This window comes from Furipterus horrens, unplaced genomic scaffold (genome assembly GCF_987537825.1).
Source record: "Furipterus horrens unplaced genomic scaffold, mFurHor1.1.pri manual_scaffold_9, whole genome shotgun sequence".
NCBI classification, from domain to species: domain Eukaryota; kingdom Metazoa; phylum Chordata; class Mammalia; order Chiroptera; family Furipteridae; genus Furipterus; species Furipterus horrens.
The window spans coordinates 50772502-50794792 of NW_028327179.1; the positions used below are offsets into that span (position 1 = coordinate 50772502).

Here is a 22291-nt window from a genome sequence, read left to right on the forward strand (position 1 = left end):
TTGATTTCTGCTTCCCTGGTTTAGTCTTTAAACAGTATTTTAGTCTGTTTCCAAGTCTCATAAAGATGTTTTGTTTTTTTTACTGATTATAAGCTATATCTCGAATTGTTTCCAGAAGCCTATGTTTGCCATTATAGGCCAAAGAAATCTTTTTTTAATAAACTAAAGCATTAAAGCAGAAAATAAACCTTAAAAAAAAAAAAAAAAAAGACGTTCACCATGTACTTCTTGGTTGAAGACTAAAGAGTTACTCCTGATCCTGGTTGAATTTTTTTCATTCAGGAGGTATAAGGATAGGAGAAGGGGTTACATTTGCCAGATCCCTTATATTTTGTCATTGTATAGGGCCACCAAAATGGTAAGGCTCTAGGGCAGGGGTTAAGGGATGATTGCTAGTCACTTTCCCTGGCCTCCCAACCTTAGTTTTCCACAGCTCTTTTTAGCCAGCTTGCTGTCTTCAATTTTATAACTTTGTCATTTAGGTGAAATAATCATCAGAGATAACAATTATTGCATTTCTTAGCTTCCAAAACCAGTCTTTGTAATGTTATATCATCCTATTTCATAGCACTTTGCTCTTTTTTATATATCTTATCAGCATTTGAGATAAGATATGCTTGTGTGTTCATTTGTTTAATGTCTGTTTCTCTAGTACATTGAAAGTACCATAAAGCCATGTCTGATTTTCTTCTCATAGCATAGAGGTCAAGATCATGGACACTGGAGTAAGAAGATGTAAGTTTGAATCCTGACTCTGACATTCACTGACTCTGTGATCTGAGGAATTAATCTGTACTCCAATTGCTCATTTGCAAAGTACACATTATAATTGTCCTTACAACAGGCGATTGGTACAAGACAGGCATGGAAATATGGAACAGACTGACAGTGACCAGATGGGGGGAGCGGGATAATGGTGGAAAGTAGGGGAAGGGACTAGTCAAAGAACATGTATGAATGACCCATGGACATGGATAACAGTTTGGGAATTGACTGTGGGAGCAGGGTGGGTGGACGGGTGGAAGAGGACAAAGGGGAAAAAACATAATAGTAAAAAAAAAAAAAAAGAATTAAATGAGCTAATGTATATACTGAGAACAGTGCCCAGCACATAGTAAGCAAGCATTATTTGAATTTGAGAGTTAGGTTTAGTTACTGTTCTTGTGTTATTATCCTGGTACACAGTAGCTTGTATATGTCTGGCACATAGTAGATATGTTGAGTTGATGAATTTTTCAAAAATAAATGATTAATGGGACAAGGAATGAAACAGTGATATAAAATTTCCCATATGCCATGTTGAGAAGTGAATGCCATGTACTTGAAAGCCATGGTGCTCACCATTCTCATTGGTTTGTGGTGTCAGCAGTAACTGCAATAGAGGAATTCTTCCAAAATTCTTTGATGGCAATGGTTTTGTTTTGACAGCATAATTCATGGTGAGCTTATTGTCAAACGGAGACTTTTTAAGATGCAAAATTTTCCTTATTTAGTTTCACATGAAAAATAATCACATTATTCAAAATTGAAGTTTTATATAAGAATCAAAAAAATCAGGCTTTCTTTTTTTTCTTTTTTAACAAGGTCAGGTACCTTGTTCCAGGTTGGCTTTCCTTATGTGTCTTCAGGAGCAATCCAGACAGAGGAAGATGTGTCTTTCAGGCTTCCCATTTGTCCTTTCTGGGCATTGTGCAGATGTGCTCTTCTTTGACCTGTCAGGGAGCCTTCCAGGCCTGCTCAAATGGGTGGCTCTGTGTGTACAGAGCTATGATGCTGGTGCTCCAAAAAGCAGACAAGGTTGGGATTTGCTCAACTGCAGACTCAGTATTCAGGACCAATGCCAGTTCTTAACAATGGCTGGTGCTGAGCAATATGAAGAAGCAAGATCTTGCCTCAAAGAGCATCTAATCCACCCTAAGTCCAGTTATGGAATGACCATAGAGGGATAAGGGGTTAATATCCAAAATCTATAAAGTACTTATAAAATTCAATGCCAAAAAAAAAAAAAAAAAAAAAAAAAAACCACCCAATTAAAAAATGTGCAAAAGGCCTGAATAGACACTTCTCCAAAGAGGGCATACATGTGTCCAATAAACATATTTTGTTCAACATCATTAATCATCAGAGAAATGCAAATTAAAACCACAATGAGATATCACCTCACACCTATCAGAATGGCTATTAAAAGTAAATCAACAAACAGCAAATGCTGATGAGGATTTATAGAAAGGGGAACCCTTTTACTGTTTGTGGGACCATAGATTGGTACAGCCACTATGGAAAGCCATATGGAGGTACCTCAAAAATTAAAAATGAATCTGCCTTTTGACCCTGTGATTCCACTTCTGGGAATTTATCCAAAGAAACCTGAAACACTAGTTTGAAAGAATATAAGCACACCTATGTTCATTGCAGCATTATTTCCAATAGCCAGGTCTTGGAAGCAGCCCAAGTGCCCATCAGTAGATGATTGGATAAGACAACTGTGGGACACTTACACAATGGAGTATTACTCGATCATAAAAGCAAAAAAGAAGAAAATTTTACTTTTTGTGACAGTATGGGTGGACCTAGAGGACATTATGCTAAGTAAAATAAGCCAGTCAGAAAAAGACAAATACCATATGATTTCACCCATATGTGTAATCTAATGAACAAACTGACCTAACAAGGAAAATGGGGACAGACTCATATAGATGGAGAGTAGGATGACAGCTAGAGTAAGTGGGGGCGTGGTGGTTAGGGGGTGGAGGGATTGGGCATAAAGGAAAAAGGACTCATGGACATGAACAACAGTGTGGTGATTGTGGTGGGTAGTGGGGTGGAAGTGTAAGAGGGTATAAGGGGGATAAATGGTAATGGAAAAAAGAACAATGCAAATAAATTTTAAAAAGAAAAGAAAAATTCTAATTACAAATTGTGAAGCTAATTTGATTTCTATAGTGCTTTCAATGGGGAAAGGGAATTTATAGTGAGCATCTAGGGTAAATATATTTACAGAGCATTTTAAGAACATGTATGATACAGACTAGATTAATTGAATTTATATAAGATTCAGATGATTAATAACCAGCAATTCTGTGGTTCTGTATAATACCAAATATTGGTTAACTGAATATTCACATTTTAACTAGCTAACTAACTGGACAAAGTGCAGTACTGGCTAGTTGCTATCCAAAAAGGCTTCAGAACTCCTAGCATCAAGACTGCACGAGAAAAACTTGCTTGAGAAAGGAACGAAGGTATCCTACTTTTGATCTAGAGAAAGTGCATTTCTGCAGTACTTTTGAAGTGATGGTGGCTTTGTTTATTGCCATAACATACATGGTTTAATGGAGGAATTAGGAATTCCAATCTACAATGCAACTGAATGGCAACTGTTCATCGATAGCTCAAAACAGAGATTGAAGTATGTCTTCCTCCACAATGGCAATTTATTTGGTGCAGTCCCAATTGGCCATTCAGTTTGTTTTCGTGAAGAATATGAAGACATAAAGAGAGTCACTGATCTTTTGCAATATCACAAACACAACTGGATCATCTATGTTGACCTTAAAATGTTCTGCTTCCTTCTTGGTCAGCAACACAGATACACCAAGTATCCCTGTTTTCTGTGTATGTGGGACAGCAGAGCTCATGAGAAGCATTGGGTAAAATCGAATTGGCCTCCAAGATCTGACCTCAAACCTGGTGATCCAAACATTCTACCTGAGCCACGTGTTGACAGAAAGAACATTATATTCCCACACCTGCACATAAAACTGGACAAAGTGAGGTACTGGCTGGTTGCTACCCAAAAGGGCTTCAGAACTCCTAGCATCATGAAGCAATTTGCTCAAGCTTTGCCAACTGAAGAAGACTGTTTCAAGTATCTCATTTTGGCATTTCCTAGCCTGTTGTTTGAAAAGATAAAATACCATAATATGTATGTTTGTACATACATATTAGTAAAGTTCTACTTTACTACTTTTACACAATTTGACTTATAGTAACAATATAACCTTTATATGAATAAAACAACTCTAAATAAACTGTATATTCAGGTAATTTTTTTCTTTATTTTCCTTTGTATGTACATTTTGTATGATTTTTGGGACAAAGGGAGGGTATCCTGTACCTTAAAAAGTTGACGTGATAGAGAAAAACTATGGTCATTTTAGATTCAGGTGCCAAAAGTTAGTAAAAAACAAGTGTCGGATCTAACTCAACGAAAATTTTGTTCCCCAGTGTTATGGGTTGATTGAAAATAAGAATTATTTTTCCAGATTGATTTCCTTTGGCCATTTATGCTATAAAAAATGTCATGGTCTACCTTTGAGCAACAATATGGCTAAGCAAACATTTAAACAAGTGTACTTAACCAGTGCTAAGTGGATATAGACTCATACACTTTCAGAAAATGGATGGATATTAAAACTTATTTATAAATATTAATGGTAAATACTGACTTTTGAGCAAGTACTATTTGCAAAATACTTTAGTATACTTAACTTTCACAACTCTACAGATTTAGTATTTTAATACCCATTTTTGCAGATGAAGAAATTGATCCTTAAAAATCATTCACAGTCACAGAGCGAGTAAACGGTTTGAGTTAAAATCAGACACTCCCTCTGCCCTATGGCATAATACCTTGGAATCTTGCCAAAATTATACCTTTTAAAAGTTGAGACTAACACATATCAATTCAGAATGCAGTGCTATTTCTACCACTTTTCTTTTGCCTCCCAGTTTAATGTTCATTTGTTTAGTATAAGTCTTCAATATGCACTTTCACAATTTGGTATCAACATGAAGGGAAGGAACTGCTATTTACAGGGAAAATAATTGTCTGCATGTTTGCCAGATTTTCTTCATCAAGTATGTTTAGGTATTTTGAAGTTCTCCTCATTCTGTCCTTTTCATTTACCAAACCTAGCACCTGGGTGGGTCTTTACCGACTCTGTTCTCTTGGTTATATCTCTGATATCATTGCTGTCACTCTTTGACTGTGATTCCTACAGGACAAGAGCAAATGTCAGCATTACTGGCTCTGTATCATGTGTTCCTGCCCTGAATCAAATGCAGAACTGTTTTTAACTGCAACTTATAGACAGTAAAAATATATTATCTGTTAACCAAATGTTGCTGAGCACTTACCAATAAAGCAAATGTTTAAAAAATCATCAAAACTAGGGTTAAATTAAAGCAGAAGGCAAATAGGGTATAATCCTAGGCAAACCAATAGGTATCCAGAGTTAGATTTCCTTTATGTAATGACCTTAACTAAAAATACCTATTCCTGTGTTCTTAGGATTATTGAATCAATCCATTGAAAACACCTAAAAGTAGACCCAACACATAGTAAGCACTCAATAAATGTTAGCTATGATTACTATTATTATTACTGCTGCTACCATTAAAGAGAACAGGGCTGGTGGCATGGTCAGTATTCAGAAAATTTAGTTGATAGAATTTAGATTAAACTCACAATGCACAATTTAAAGGAGAATTTTTGTTTCACAACTTGTATATGCCATACTTACCTTGTTCTGAGGATCAAGAAAGATAATGGCTATGAAATCTTTTTAGAAGATTCACAGTATTATATAAATGTCATTGTGATGCCTATAATTGACATTGTATGTTACTAACAAACACCATATTCAGTTAAGGGTTTAATTTTGTGTTCACAGTCTCTAGCTCTTCAATTTCATTTGTGTCTAGAGTAATGACTCAAAGTAACAAGAATGTATTTTGGAGATAATTTAAACTCTTTAATAATTTCAACTAAACAAACTTGGAAAAAAATATGTTTTAAAGGCATTGTGAGCCAATATTTTGACTATGTTAGGTCCTAAGCACTTAGGCATCCTTAAGTTCCCCCAAGTGATAGAGAAATGCCCGATTATTTCTTCACAGTTATCAAAGGCAAAATGGAATATTCTTGATATGTAATAACATCATGTAACAACAGGAACAAATCTGAAGCAGCATTTTTTCTGAGTATTTTAAATGTAGCTGTAATGTTCTGAAATTGTTTCTCAATATTATATTTCTGAATCTTTATTTTTTGTCCTAAGTAAAGAAAGTAGTGATTTACTTCTGGCCTAGATGGAGGTGTAAGTAGACACATTTCATCTCTTCCCACAACCATAAGAAAAATTACACCAACATCAAAACTAAAACCCCCCAGAACTACCAGAAAATTGAACTGCATGGAAGTCCAACAAAGATATAAAGAAGTAATACTCATCCAGACAGTGCCACAATATGGTGAAACAGGATGCCCTGCAATGACATACCTAAGGCTCTGCCCCTTACAATGTAACATGTGTGACAGCTGTACCTAAGATACAGAGGCAAACACAGGAGGCTGTCAAGTTGAGACAGAGAAGTATGGCTCAAAAGAGGGAGCAGGTAGATCAAAGCTTCAGTGGGATAACTAAGTAATGGAGAGATAGCTAACCTAACAGACATAGAGTTCAAAATGTTGGTGATAATTATGCTCACAGACTTGACAGACATGCTTGAGTATGGCAAACACATAATGGAACAGGTGAAGGCTATGCTAAGGGAAGTGAAGGAAAACCCACGAGAAACCAATGGGGAAGGGAAGGAAGCTGGGGTTGCAATAAGCAATTTGGAATATAAGGAAGAAATAAACAACTAGTACAGAATGGGGAAACAAGAATTTTTAAAAAATGAGGAGAGAAACAAGATGGTGGAAGAGTAAGTGGAAGCTACACTAACCTCCTCCCAAAACTAGGCTGGATTTACAACTTAATTTTGGAGAAATCATCTGGAATAACCAACCAAACACTAGCTGGAGAGAAGTCTTATAACCACTGAGAGACAGAAAAGGCCGCTACATCACAATGTGACCGGTAGGGAGTGCGGAGATGTGAAAGGGCTGGCTGGGCTCACACGGGTGGCAGCTGAAGGGACTGAGAAACAACTCAGCAGCCGGGGGTTCCCCCTGAGAAGCGCACGGTCTAAACCCCCAGCTGAGCTTCCCAGCCTACAGCAACAGAGTGGAAAGTAAAATAGTATCCAGCTATGAAAAGCAAAAAGCTACAGGGTTCCTTGCTAGCTGGAGAGAAACAGCTGGAGAAAAAGAGCTCTTAAGCGGATCACATACGAAAATATTTTGGCCCTCACTTACCCTGGGCTCGAGCGGAGGGAAGGCAGAGAGGACTAGAGACGCTTGGGGAGAGTTTGACGTGGTGGCTTTGAGAGGAGAACTGGGGAAGCAGCCGACCGGGAACCACTGCTGACTCATCCCCAGTACTACAGGCAGACCATTCCCCCCGCTCCAAGTGGTGTCAGCCTGAGGGGAAGCAAAAGCTCTGCCTGCAGAAATTAAGCTGCCACACCCTCAGTCCTTAAGCCTGATAGCTAATCACAGATTGAATAGATTAACAACTAAAGGAGACAGACAAAGGCAGTAGATCCCTGGAAGTCTCCAACAGGCAGCCTAGGGCCAGACTGGTGTACAATCTGATGCCACCAGGGGCAGATTTAGGAAGTGCAGATCATTCTAAGATGCACCAACAAACAATAGGAGTCACAAAAATGGGGAGACAGAGAAACAACCCCCCATCGAAAGGAAAGGTAGAATCCCCAGAAAGAGTGCAAATGAAATAGAGAGGAGCCAACTATCAAATATGGAATTGAAAGCGTGGATTATGGAGCAGCTCAATGAGCTCAGCAGAAACTACAAAGAACTCCAGGGAAACTACAGGGAACTCCAGAAAAACTACAAGGAACTTACTGAAAATTACACCAGCATGAAAACGGTCATAGAAGCTATCAATAAGAGCCAGGAGAAAATGAAGAATACAATCTCTGAATTGAAGAACACAATAGAAGGAATTAAAAGCAGGCTAGAGGAAGCAGAAGATTGGATCAGCGAGCTGGAAGACAATGTAGACAAAAACTCCCAGACAGTGCAACAAAATGAAAAAAGAATGAAGAGGTTCTAAGACAGCTGCAGGACAACATGAAATGTAATAATATCCGTATCATAGGAATTCCAGAAGGAGAAGAAGAAGAGCAAGGGATAGAAAACCTCTTTGAAAGACTAATGACAGAAAACTTCCCTAACATCAGGAGAGAAAGAGTCATGCAAGTCCAGGAAACACAGAGGGTCCCAATGAAGATGAACCCCAACAGGCCCACTTCAAGACACATCATAATTAAAATGGCAATATTCAAAGACAAAGAAAGAATCCTAAAAGCAGCAATAGAGAAACAACTAATAACAGACAAGGGAGCTCCAATAAGGCTATCATCAGATTTCTCAGCAGAAACACTACAAGCCAGAAGGGAATGGCAAAAAATATTCCAAGCAATGAAAAACAAAGACCTACAACCAAGAATACTCTACTCAGCAAGACTCTCATTCAAAATGGAAGGTGAAATAAGGAGTTTCCAAGACAAAAGAAGGCTAAAAGAATACATCTCCACCAAACCAGCATTGCAAGAGATGCTAAGGGGTATGCTTTAAGAAGATGAAGAAACAGAGAGAGACAGAGAGGAACACGAGTACAAAGGGGGAAAATGGCAATTAATAAGTACTGAAAGAAAGAAGGGGCTTCTACCATTTGCAACAACATGGATGGAACTAGAGAGAATTATGCTTAGCTAAATAAGCCTGGCAATGAAAGAAAAATACCTTATGCTATCACCTGTTACGGGAAACTAATGAACAACACAAATAAATGAGCAAAATTGAACCAGAGGTATGTAAACAAGAAATAAACTAACAGTAACAAAGGGGTAGATGGGAGGGAGAGAAGGGGGTAAGAAGAGGAAGGGTCTAGCCAAAGAACATGTATAAACCATGGACATGGACAACTGGGTGGGGACTGAATGTGGGAGAAAGGGGGGCAGGGTGCAGGGAAGCAAGAGGGGGAAAAAAGTGGGACATCTGTAATGGAAAAACAAACAAAAAAAATTTTAGTGAGGGAAAAAATGAAAATATAAAGAATGGAAATGCAGTTCAGTGAATATTAGAAGGACAAGGATTTTCCTTCACACTGTATATTTTTCTCCCTATCTGATCCCTCCAGAGTTTGGCATTCTAAGCAAGTAAGTAATGACATAAGTTTATTTGCATAAAACTAATAAGACCAGTGGTTAATAGAGTTTTTTTTTTTTTTTTTTTGACTAAGACTTTGACTGAAATGTCATGCCTAAAGGAGACATGCTTGGGCTCTTGTTGTTACCAAAAAGCCCTGAGGAACTGAGATTGACTTTCAAAGGTAATAAAAGCCCATGAGATAAAAGGCCTGGTACCTTGGTTGGATGTTTGATCCATGGCAATCTCTCCAAGGAAGGAATGAAGGTTGTTTTCCTGAAAGATGGCTATAAGGGACCTTAAGGCACAATGGAAAACCAGAAGGACTTGTAAAAGACAGGTGTTTACAGGCAAGGCTGAATGCCAGGTATGTGGTTCTGCTTCTGTGCCTTGAAGGGCAGACTGAAGGTCACCCTAAATGTTCCTTGCGTAAGTTCCAGCAAAGCAGAACTAAAGATCATAAGTGATCATTTTCTGCTCTTGTTGTGTTTATGCAAATGAACAGAACAAATTAAAAATAGAATTAATGCAGTCCCTTTAATGACAAGGAGGGTAATCTTAGGGAGAAAAATCGTGATTCAAGGAAAATCACAATGCTCAGTGGTAGAGTATAAAGTAGTGCAGCTAAACATCTTTAAAGTTTATGTTCATTTAAAGTTTGTTTTGATTTGAAAATTAAACTATGTCTGTGGTATTATCAAAGAGGTTTAATTTGTAGGCAAGAAGAATGTCAAATGCCTTGCAACTGGATGTCTTTCTGATAAGACAGTCCTACAGATTTAGAGACTTGTATGTGGGTTATGTTACATAAATTACCATGTGTTTTCTGTTTTCAAAGGGCATAAGCCTATGATCACATACCTGGGTGATTGTCTGTACGTATAGGCCTCAGTTAATCCTCTCTGCATCGCTGCCTCTTGAGACTCAATGGTTTGGCTGAACTAAGTGGCTGGGTTGGTGAAGAATGGGGTGGACTGTGGGCTTCACTTTAAAATTGGTTTCTCCTTTCTGTCCTAATGGCTTGGACAGAAAGAGCCCAGAGGTCTGAGAGGGAGGAAACCTAAACTATTTCCCTCAGCCCAAACTAAGTATAATAGGCAAAGGGGTTTTGGACAGGTGAAATGTACCTGGCACACCTTCCTCCAAAGAAGCCCTTCTTTTCCCTAATGTGGGACATTGAGAAATTAATACCTGTCTTTTGTCATCTAGTGGTTATGGATTGAATGATGTCTTTTAACCCTGTCACCAAATCTGTTGCCCCCAGAATACAACAAGTATGCCAGCCTGTTAAATCAAGCATGCCATTGTCTGGGGACAGCCAACTGACCTGGAGTCTGCAAGATCCTTCCCCATGTGGGAAGGCCACCCGCCCCTCCACACACCCACTCTTATTGGGGATTTCTGGACCCAAGGGTAGGACGATGACCATGTTCAGCTTGAAGCAGCTAGAGGAGCTCAGGACCTTTGCCCATTGTTCTTTATAAGATTATAAAGGGTCTTAAGTCTGAGAGGGAGGGATTGTTATTTTTATTGTTAAAATAATTAATTATTAAAAAGAAGAAGAATATATGAAAGGGTGAGGCAGGAGAGCTTGTATGTATGACCCATGGGCATGGACTTGGGGATGGGGAGTTGTTGAGGGAGGGTGGGTGCTGGGTGGAGGGTAGCAAAAGGGGAAAAATTGGAACTATTGTAACAATATAATCAATAAAATATGCTTATAAAAAATGAGGAGAGGCTTTGGAACCTCTGGGATAACTTTAAACTTATCATCATATGAATCATAGCCATGCCAGAAGGAGAAGAGGAAGAGCAAGAAGTTGAAAACTTATTTGAAAAAATAATGAAGGAAAACTTCCTTATGGTGAAGAAAATAGATATACAGGTCCGGGAAGCAAAGAGAGTCCAAACAAGCGAGACCCAAAGAAGACCACACCAAGACACATCATAATTAAAATGCCAAAGGTTAAAGATAAAGAGAGAATCTAAAAGCAGAAAGAGAAAAGTAGAGTTACCTACAAAGGAATTCCTGTAGGACTGTCAGCTGATTTCTCAAAAGAAACTTTGCAGGCAAGAAGGGACTGGCAAGAAATATTCCAAGTGATGAAAAGCAAGGACCTCCAACCTAGATTACTCTATCCAGCAAAGCTATCATGTAGAATGGAAGGGCAGATAGTGCTTCCCAGACAAGGTAAAGCTAAAGGAGCTCATCTTTACCAAGCCATTATTATATGAAATATTAAAGGGACTTATTTTAGAAAAAGAAGAAGATCAAAAGTAAACATTAAAATGACAACAAACTCACAACTATCAACAACTGAATCTAAAAAATCAAAACAAAAACAAACTAGGCAAACAATCAGAATAGGAACAGAATCATAGGTTTGGGGATCATTTGGAGGGTGTCACCTGGGAAGGTGAAGAGGGGGAAAGGGGAAAATTGTTCAGGGATTAAGAAGCATAATTGGTTGGTACAAAATAGACAGGAGGATGTTAAGAGTAGTATAGGTAATGGAGAAACCAAAGAACTTACACAACCCATTGACATGAACTGTGGGGGGTGGGATTGGTAAAGGGAAGGGGGGGTACTGGGTGGAGGGGACCAAAGGGGAGATAATTAGGACAACTCTAATAGCATAATCAATATCATATACTTTAAAAAAGTAGTGCTTTAAGTTTCTCCAATTTATGCTCAAATGATGATTATATTGCTGTTTTTCATTAACATGTTAATTCCGTGTATTTCTTTAGCTTTCAGAATAAGCTTTAAAAGGAAACCCCAAAATTGCTTGTTATTAATAGTTTCATTTCAGGTTTAAAAACATCGACTTATAAAACAAGAATATTAGTTTTTTATTACTACAACTGTGACTATGACCTAAACCACTGCATTGAACAAATGAACAAATGAACGTTTTCTGCTCTATTTATTATCAATATCCCTTTTCTGGTGGACATCAAGAGCTGATGTGGACAAGAGAACTTATTAGCTAAGCATCATGGGGGATGCAGGTGAAGAAACGCTGGTGAACACTGCTGCTGGACAGTCTCCCATATGCATCCTGTAGGTCATAGTGAACAGATCTGCTCTTGTAGACCCTTCAGTCTCCTGGAAAGGGTTCTACACAGCAAGATGAGCTAGGATGGGGAAGTGGACCAAGATCTGCCCAGAACTGGGTCAATTTACTGAGGGCCCCTCCACTGACTGCGGGATGGGCTCTAGAGGGAGCTCTAGCCCTGTCTTCTTGTGCTTCTCAGAACTTCGACTTTTATAGGATCAGGTCCAGAGTCATTTTCACCCTGACATTGCTTGTAAGATAGCATTTTAGAGGATGGAGGTTAGAGGACAAAATATGAAGGTTGAAAAAGAATGAGATAAGAGAGTCATTCAGAATGCATGCAGTAGGAAGAAAGCTCCTTTTACTTACAAGGAAAAAGCCAACTCCTGGACTTTCCTCCAGTGCATTGCCTTGATATAAATTTTTTAAAATATTTTTTGAACTTATTTTAGAGAGATGAGAATGGAGGGGGAGGGGGAGCGGAGAGGGAGGGGGAGAAGAAGAGGGAGAGGGGGAGAGAGAGGGAGAGAGAGAGAGAGAGAGAGAGAGAGAGAGAGAGAGAGAGAGGAGAGAGAGAGAGAGGAGAGAGAGAGAGAGGAGAGAGAGAGATTGATCACTTGGCTCTCAAACATGCCCTGACCAGGGACCAAACCTGCAACCAGGCATATGCCTTGACTGGGAATTGAACCGGTGAACTTTTGCTTTGGGGAATGATGCCCAGTCAACTGAACCACGAAGGTCAGGGTTTGATATAAGTTATTTTAAGTTAGTCTCTATAACTTATCTGACCTTCTAAGAAGCTTTTATGACTGTCAAGCAGCCTACATTTTTAGAGGACTCACTGGCATGGTCTTTTGTTGAAGCACTTTCAGTGTCATTTCTTAGTCTGGTGATGGACACTGTGGAAAAACTTAGACATCACTAGAGAGTTAACAAGTCACTGGAGAATTCAAAAGAAGTTGAGGTATTCAGAACTACAGAATTCTAAACAGCTGTTTGATCCTGATGGTCATGAACTATGTATATGGTTAGTAGCCTGAGCATCTTTTGCAAAATGTAGAGTTGGAAATTCCATTTCTTGGGAAACTTTAGGGACCCTTCAGAATTTAAAAATATTATTTACAATAACTCAGAACACTGACCCCAACCACAGGCAAATAATGCTTCACAATAAAAAACTGGGAATCTAATTTCATTACTACCTCCTACCTGCTGTATTCCAGCCTCCAGTTCCTTAACAACATCAACAACAACAACAAAAAGAAGAATTGAGTGCCTGCTTTCTCCCTCACTATTGCAATTGAACACAGTCATACACTGTCACATAGCTTTTGTCATTAGAAACCACTCAGAAAACACACAAATTCTGTTTGTTTGTCTTTTAATGGGACCTGTGCTCAATCTGGTTTCTTTTTTATCTCTTCAGGGACCTGAAGGGCAGAAGGTTTGTTAGAGGAAAATTTCCAAAAAAGCACACTTTCCTGTTCAACAGCAAGCCATTTTTTCCATCTCACGCTCAAAAACATTATTTTTAATTCTCACCAGAATTCTCCCTTATTAGTCCCAATGCCCCACTCTGGCTCCATTGCCTACTGAAGTGTCTGTGCCTGAACAGACTGTCCTGATCCTGCAGTTCAATTTGGCATCCTGGCATTGCTGTGGGACCTCTTAGAATTTGAGGGTGGAATAAGTGTGCATGGAACGAAGAGTAAAAATTCTACAATCAGTATAAGTTTATTTGACAAGGGCTGTCCCCTTCCTCTGTGTACTGTTAAAGAATTGATTTAAACCAATCTGATATTTGAGAGGTGGTCCCTAAACATTAAAGTTTTCATTGTGGTAGATTTATTCAATTAATGGAATGAGTCTCACACATAATCCTCCCTCTCCAAGTTTCATGATGACATGAGAATTTATCCCCAAACATGTCAAAGTATGAGCTGTTTAGTGTAGAAATATGACTTATGTGAAGGCAGACTTGAATTTGTAAAATGAAAGAGAAGGTTATTTAAATTTCAATTAAAGTTATAATGCTATTTAGCCTAGGCATCATTCTGCTTTTGTTTAATATTTGCAAAATGAATCATTGTTTTAGTTCATCTGCAAACACATTATGAATAATATATTTTATGAATAGCATCTTTTACATTTGTGTGTGTGTTTGTGTGTATGGTTTAAAGAATAATAATAAGATGACCATTTGTGTGTCTGCCACCCACTTTCCTGATTATATCCACCCAGAGGTAGCCACTTTCCTGAGTTTTGTATTATTATGCTACATTCCTTATAATACTAATGTAATGTGTGTGTGTGTGTATAGTACACTAGTGTACATATTCCTGAGCAACACATTCTTTACTTTTTATCTTCCTGTCTTTAAAGAAAATGTTTTTAATATTTCACCATTTAGTATTACATATGGAGTAGATATTTTTCAAATACTATTTATGAGACCAAGGAAGTTCTCCTTATATTCCTACAATGATAAGAAGTTTTTAGATTGTGAATATATGTTAAATTTTATGGAATTCATTTTCTGCATCTGGTGAAATGATAAAATGACTTCTAATTAATAGGTATTGATGAGATGAATTATAATACTAGATTTTCTAATGTGAAAGAATCATGCATTTTAAAAACACCACTTTGATATATACTGTGAATCTCAATCTCTTAACATTTTATTTAATATTTTAAAGAGTATTTTCATGAATAAGGTCAGTCTTTTTTTTCTTTGTCATATTGTCTGTATCTAATTTAGGTGTCAGGATTATGTAAGATTCTTAAAAGTAGTTGAGAAGTCTCAGTTTTTGAAAGAATTTTTGTGCTATTGGAATAATCTGTTCTTTGAGTGCTTAGTAGAATTATCTTATAAAACTGTCTGGGCCTCATATTTCTTTGTAGGAATATTTTAACTACTGATTATATTTTTTAATGGTTATAGATTCATTCAACTTTTTATTTCGTCTTTAGTCAGTTTGTAAAAATATATTTTTCCAAGAATTTGTCCATTTCCTCTACATTTTTCTATTTATTGGTGTATAACTATTCATACTCTTACAATCATTTAGGATTTGTTCTTTGACGTCAATTTTGCCAAAAGTTTGTCAGGTTTATTAGTCTTTTTAGAAGTCAACTTTATCTTCGTTGTTCTTCTCTGTTATCTTCTGCTGTTATATAGCATTAATTTTTGCTTTTATTTTTCATTTTATTTTTTCTATTTGTTTTGGGTTTATTCCTCTGTTCTTTTTCTAATTTCTTAATTTGGTTACCAAACTCACTAATTTTTAATTGCTACAAACTTAGGACAAACTGTTTGTCTAGAGTGAGACTTTTATCCCCGGCTGGTATAGCTCAGTGGATTGAGTGCCGGTCTGCAAACCAAAGGGTTGCGGGTTTGATTCCCAGTCAGGATACATGCCTATGTCACAGACCAGGTCCCCAGTTGGGGGTGTGCGAGAGGCAACCACACATTAATATTTCTCTCCCTTTCTTTCTCCCTCCCTTCCCCTCTCTCTAAAAATAAATAAAATCTTAAAAAAGAATAGAGCGAGACTTTTAAAGACATCATTAAAAGTTTTGATCCAGAATTGCATGTAACTATCTCAAGCATAACCTAAAAGGAACAAAATAGATGTTCATGAAAGAAAGTTCAAGTTACTTGTTAGAATATTTACAAATTATGGCAGCATGGTTTAAACAAATTCAGTATATAACATGTTCTAGTTTTCTTATATGAAATAAATTTAATAAATGTTTTTGCCAAGTTTACATTATAAATGCTTCCAAATATACTCATTTATTCTAGCAATTGCTATTGTAATAATATAATTTTTTAAATGAGTATCATATGAAAAAGATGAGTAAGAATTTAAACCACTAACAATTGGTTAGTGCCACCAAGGTCAGTGTCAACTTTACTGCTCAATTGCTTCTTTGGATTCTTGCTTTGTCTTTTTTCTTACCTCTATGAACTTCTTTTCCTATCAGCTTGGTTATGCATGGTAAAAATGTTCTGTATTTTTATGCAGCATTTTGAGGTGTTCTATTTGAGAAGGTCTTTTGGGTCATCTGATCTGCTTTATTACCTAAAATGTAAATCCCATGGATAATATTCAGTTGACTTTGTTTAATTCTGTGCCCACATAAACTCCAAACTTCAAAGTGCTAAGTCACCAATTTATGTCATTGCTAAAAGAGGGACAGGATCAGAGAAATGTATTTCCCACAGTGAGTTAACATCATTTTTCTAAGATCAACTATATATTAAAAGCAAAGGAATGAAGGTCTCCACCGCCAATGGCATATGCATATAATGCAGTAGATTTCTTAGTTTTAATATAAAAATACAGAATGAATCACAGAAATACTGTTATTGGGTTCTCAGTCCTTGTTTTATTCTTTTGTTAATTAATTTATCCTTCCTTATTGAGTGCCTGTTATGTGTGTTAGAGAAGATAGAAAAACTAAAACACTTTCTAATATTTAGAATCTTTTTGTGATTGGTTTTCTTCTTAGGTTTGGAAAGAATTTTGTATTACTAAAAAGAAAAAAGGAAGAAAAAGAAAAGTATTAAGGCAGCTATACCATACTAGATAAGTGCATAAGCCCTGAAACATTTGAGTTTGTGTGGTGATTGCATCACTTAAAAGGTCATTGTATGACCTTGGGATAGTTATTTAGCCTATCTGTGCCTCATTTGTAAAACGAAGATAAATGTAGTACTTAGTTCATGTCTAGAACACAGAAAACACTCAAACATTAGGTATTGACATCAACATTATCATCGTTGGCACCATCATTGGCATCACTGTAGAAAGGCAGTTCCGGAAAAAAACAAAAATAAGTAAAGGACGTAGTAAGTTGTTGTACTGTGTAAATCCCATATGATCTCATTATTTTATTTCTCTTTTCATCTAGAAAAGAAATCGTGTACATATTGGAGCTGTCAATTTATTGCTATTCCATTTTTTGTTGGGTAAAGCTCTTTCCATTCTAGGTTTGTGTGAAGATTGATAATAGAGGAGAACAGAGGAAGTTGTTAACTTATTGGAATGAGTGCCCCTTAAGCCCTCTTTTTGGGTTGGACATTGGGATCTGTAGATATTAGGGATCACACAGGAAGTGTAGTTGTTAGTAATTGTAGCTCCTTGTGACCTTCATACTGGAAGCTTCTGGAGGATAGGGATCTTGGCTGTTTTAGCCATCATTGTATATTTAGTGCTGAGGATTCTTGTTGTAAGTTTGCCTTATCTTCCAGTGTATTAACTTGATGCCACAACTCAAAGTTCTGTTCTGGAACTGGTATACAGACAATTTTTCTGCTCTTTAGAGAAGGGGTCAACATAGTGATTTTCCCACAGGATCAGTGTAACTGAATATCTTATCATTTATGTATGATTTAGGCTCTGCTTAAGAAAACAGGTATTATCTTTATGGTGTGTAATTTTTGACCTTAACACAAAGAATAAAAATGTCATAGAACCAAGTAAACACTAAACCTTGTTTTCAAACAGATTATTTTCCAAAAGAAATTATTTTAGTTCTCAGCCTTTAAAGTAACAACCATAAAATCTGAGAGTAGATAGAGCAAGGCAGGAAGATCTAGAGGACAAAGGAAAAGACAAAAAGACAGAGAGCTGTATAATTCAAGAAGATAAACAGATGGGACTGACATGTGACAGAGCAGCAGCAATCTTGTGCAGTTTCCACTATCCCTGCTCCATTTACAGACATTTATATAATGGTTGCAAGAGGAAAACTGATCAGGTAACATCTAATCAGGGAGCCAAAAACTCTTTTTGTCCCACCCCCACACCCAGCCCACCTATTTTTTTGCAAATTTGACTTGACATTCACATTTTCTGGGAAGGAGGAAAAGAAAACCTATATAGTTAGGGAAAGAATATTTCACTAGTATTTGGAGGCTAACAAAAAGACAATACAAAAAACATTAATTCAAGCCTCTTTCAAAATACAATAACATCAGTTTGCTGCTTTCAAAGGCAATAATAACGTGATGTCATAAGATATATTTTATAACCATTTTTCATATAAAATAATTGTTTTAGCTTTTTAACTGTTGAGTTTTTTAAAAACAAAAATAAACCCTCAGATATAGAAAGATATGTAGAATATCGGGTGCAGCTGTAAAGTAGATACTGAAAGCTGTAGAAAATTGTTGGGAAACAAATTATTCTTTTTGGTAAAATCCAAGACATACAAGGGAATCTTTCATGATATTGCTCAGTTACATTGTTCACAAGATTTCTTAAGAAGATGTTCTTTTTTTTAGCTTTGATACTCTTTTTTTTTTCTTTTTTTTTCAGATTTAATGTGTTTTATTGATTAAAATATTACATTTGTGCCAATTTCCCTTCCCTCTGCTCCCCTCCACCCGGTGGCCCCCCTCCCTCCAGTTGTCCCCCCCTTTTAGATTATGTCCATTAGTTGTGCATACAGTTCCTCCCAACCTCTCTCCGTCTATTCCATTCCCTCCTACCATGATCCCCAATTCCTATATCATCTCCCTCCCTCTCCCCACTCCCCCTCCCTGTTGACCTCCCCCCAATATGCTTCCCGTACCCACAGTTCCTTTTCCACTCTCGTTGCCTGTTTAGTTTGCCTTTGTTTCCTCTCCCTAGCTTCTGTTTTTTAAACCAGTCCCTTTAACATCTCATATAACAGTGGTTTGGATCTAATGAACTCTTTCAGTTTTATTTTGTCCTGGAAACACTTTCTCTGTCCTTCTATTCTGAATGACAATTTCGCTGGATAGAGTATTCGTGGTTGTAGGTTTTGGATTTTCATTACTTTAAATATTTCTTGCCAGTCCCTTCTTGCCTGTAGGGTCTCTCTTGAGAAGTCAGCTGATAGTCTAATTGGGACCCATTTGTACATAATTCTTTTCTTCTCTCTTGCTGCTTTTAAGATTCTCTCTTTATCTTTAATTTTTGACATTTTGATTATAATGTGTCTTGGGGTGGTTCTCCCTGGGTCCAGTCTCTTGGGAACTCTCCTTGCTTCCTGGACCTGCAAGTCTATTCCCTTCCCCAAGTCTGGGAAGTTCTCCTTTATTATATTTTCACTCAATTTTTCAAGTTCTAGTTCATCTTCCTCATTCTCTGGCAAACCAATGATTCTTATGTTGGGCCTTTTATGGCTGTCCCAGAGGTTTCTGATCCTCTCATTGTTGCTTCCCATTTCCTCTCTCTGCATTGGTTGACTGCTTGTTCCTTCTCCATATTCCAGTTTGTTGAAATGAACTCTGGATTTTTTTTCCTCACCATCTGTCTCGTATGTGGTTTTGTTCCTTTCGTTATGAATGTTTTTCGCTTCTTTCTTATCTTTTTCCTGCTCTTTTGTGAATTCTGTAAGCCACCTGATAACAATGGCCCAGAACTGAGCCTCTGACAGGTTTCTTATCTGTTCATCTGTCAGGTTCTCTATCTGTTGCCTGGTGAGCTGTGCTACCGGGATTTCTATAGTTGTCTGCCTCATTTTGACAGATGCGTTTTGTTTTCTTGGGCCGGCTGTAAGGGGCAGTGCCTGTGTACGCGTCACAATTCAGCGACTGGCGCCTGTCTGCGACCTATTTCGCAGCCCTGTGGTGCTTTTTTTGGGGGCGGGGGTCCAAGATGGATTCACACAGTTATTCAGCTAGGAGACCGGGATCCGTCCTCCCGCCCCCCTGGGCCTCACTGTTCAAGGAGATGCGGCGGCCGCTCTCCCCAGCGCCGGGGTCGCGCACCGCCAGGGGCTTGACCGCAGCCGGGATTCCTCGCTGCCCGGCCGCTCCAGGTGCGACCGCAAACAGCGCTGCCCTCTTTAACTCTTACCTGCCCAAATGGCACCGCTGGTTTATAACTTCATATGTTGGACTTCCGTGTAGTTTTATTTTCTGGAATTTCTAGTTATCCTTTGTTTTGAAGTAGTTGTATTCCTCTCTAGTTGTAGAGGGAGACCTAGCGTGTCCGTCTAAGCCTCCATCTTGGCCGGAAGTCCCCAAGAAGATGTTCTTTGTGTTTGATTTTGAAATGACTTTGTGATGTCTGGCTGCTATGGTAACTGCTATTTTATTAAAGAGTAACATTTACAGTCAACTAAAATTGTCAACTTGTTGGCATGCTATTTTAATTTCTTTTATATTTACTCTATTTTCTGAGTTATCATGTATTTGATATAATTTTATATTTGGAAATACCTATATTTCCTTATGTTTATTTACATATTAGATTAATATTGTTATGTCTGACTAAGAATTCAGTGTTATTGCAAAGGCAGATTCTTTTGGCTTCAGTAATACCATTTACTGAGAGCTCACTATGTATCAGGTACTATTCTAGTGCTCTACATATACCTCATGTAATACTCATAAAATATATGGGGCACTATTTATTCTTATTGTAATTGCTGTTATCATTTAACTGATGAGGAAATGGAGGCACAGACTGATTAAGGAATGTTTCTGGGATCATATAGCTAGAACTGTGCTGTCTATTACAATAAACTCTAGTCACATGCAACTACTTAAATTTAAATTTAAGTTAAATGACATTAAAAATTTAGTTGCTCAGTCACACTAACCATACTTCAAGTGCTCAATAGGTCCATGGGGCTGGTGGAAACTGTATTGGACAGTGCAGAACAGCTCTTTAGTTGTGGAAAGTTCTGTTGGACAATGCTGTTGAGGGAGTGATAAAGCCAGGCTTAAACTGAGGGGGTGTGGTTCCTGGATCCATACTCATAACTACTACACTGAACTGTCTTATTTTCCTCCTATTAACTATAAAGGGACTGGTATTGAGACTCTGAGTGGATGTTAATTTGAAGGATAAAGGGCAAGACTAAAGACTAAAGCCTGAATGGAAGGTTCATTCATTCATTCCGCTAATCTTTATTGAGCACCTGCAGAGCCATAGGTACTGTTCTAAATGCTATTGATATAGCAGTGAGCCAAACATGGATTCTCTGACCTTACATTCTGCTGGGGCAGGCAAACACAAACAAATACTTAAATACATGATATATCAGGTGGTGATAAGTGCTGTGGAGAAAGCACAGCAGGGTAAGGATGATGGCTGGGAGTGCTGATGAAAAGTCTCTCTGATAAGACATCATTCAAGAACAGACCTGCTAGAGAGATGACACATAGAAAAGTGAGAGGAGAAGCCAGACAGTGGGAACAGCAGTGCAGAGGCCCTGAAGCAAAGATCTGTGAATTCAGTTCATGTGTTCAGGCACCCACAGAAATTGCTTCTCTTTCAGATCATTGTATCTCATTGATTTAGCCTTTCTTAACCATGGTATGATGTCCCCTTTCTTTCCCAGTTCCTATATATCTTTGCTTCAGTCATTAGAGCTGATTGCATCTTCTCTTACAACTATTTTAATTTTGTTGTTTTCAGACTTTGGAACATAAAGAAGTCAAAGCACCTTTCCATGATTGTCTTAAAGGGATTATAAGATTATATTTATTTGAAGTCTTTCTTCTTTTCATGGCCTCCTTCTCCCAGTAAACTGAGACTAGTCAGCCTGATCAGAAATTACAATATGTAAAGCCAGGCTGATAAAAATTATTTTAGAAGAAAATTAAGATGAAAAACTAAATCACGGTCTAAAATTTCACTTCTAGACTCAAAAAGGTCTTATGAATTTAATTTTTAATTGTTAATAGTTTGACCAAGCATAGAAAATGAATTCCAGTTACTAGAAAACCCTTCTTATATTAAACTGAAACCATCTTCTCTTTAATTTCTAGTCATTTATCATAATATTGCTTTCCATGATCACACATAAAATGTAAAATCTGTCTTTGAGAGAATACCCTGATAAGCGTTGGGTTATAGGTCTTTAGTTTCTCTTTCCTCCCAGAGTTGTCTCTTTTTGGTCCTCAACATCTCTATTTCCCTGAGTTGTACTTCAAATGACATAGTTCCTTCACCTAATCACTGCACTCTTGGGTTGGTTATATTCTTGATTGTCCATGTCTTTCCTAAGATGGGGACTAGAAGCAGCATGGTTCTTTAGGTCTGTGGATGGGGCAGTGTCCAGAAGAATTCTAGAATTTTCTTCCTTCCTTCTTTCCTTTCTTTCTTTCTTTCTTTCTTTCTTTCTTTCTTTCTTTCTTTCTTTCTTTCTTTCTTTCTTTCTTTCTTTCTTTCTGTTTGTT

The 22291-nt window shown here is 37.6% G+C and overlaps 1 protein-coding gene across 1 annotated transcript in view; it reads left to right on the top strand.

The window, feature by feature from the left end:
• The window catches only part of LHFPL3 (LHFPL tetraspan subfamily member 3), a 694186-nt gene that overhangs the window by 3648 nt on the left and 668247 nt on the right, over positions 1 to 22291 (top strand). The window lies entirely within an intron of this gene.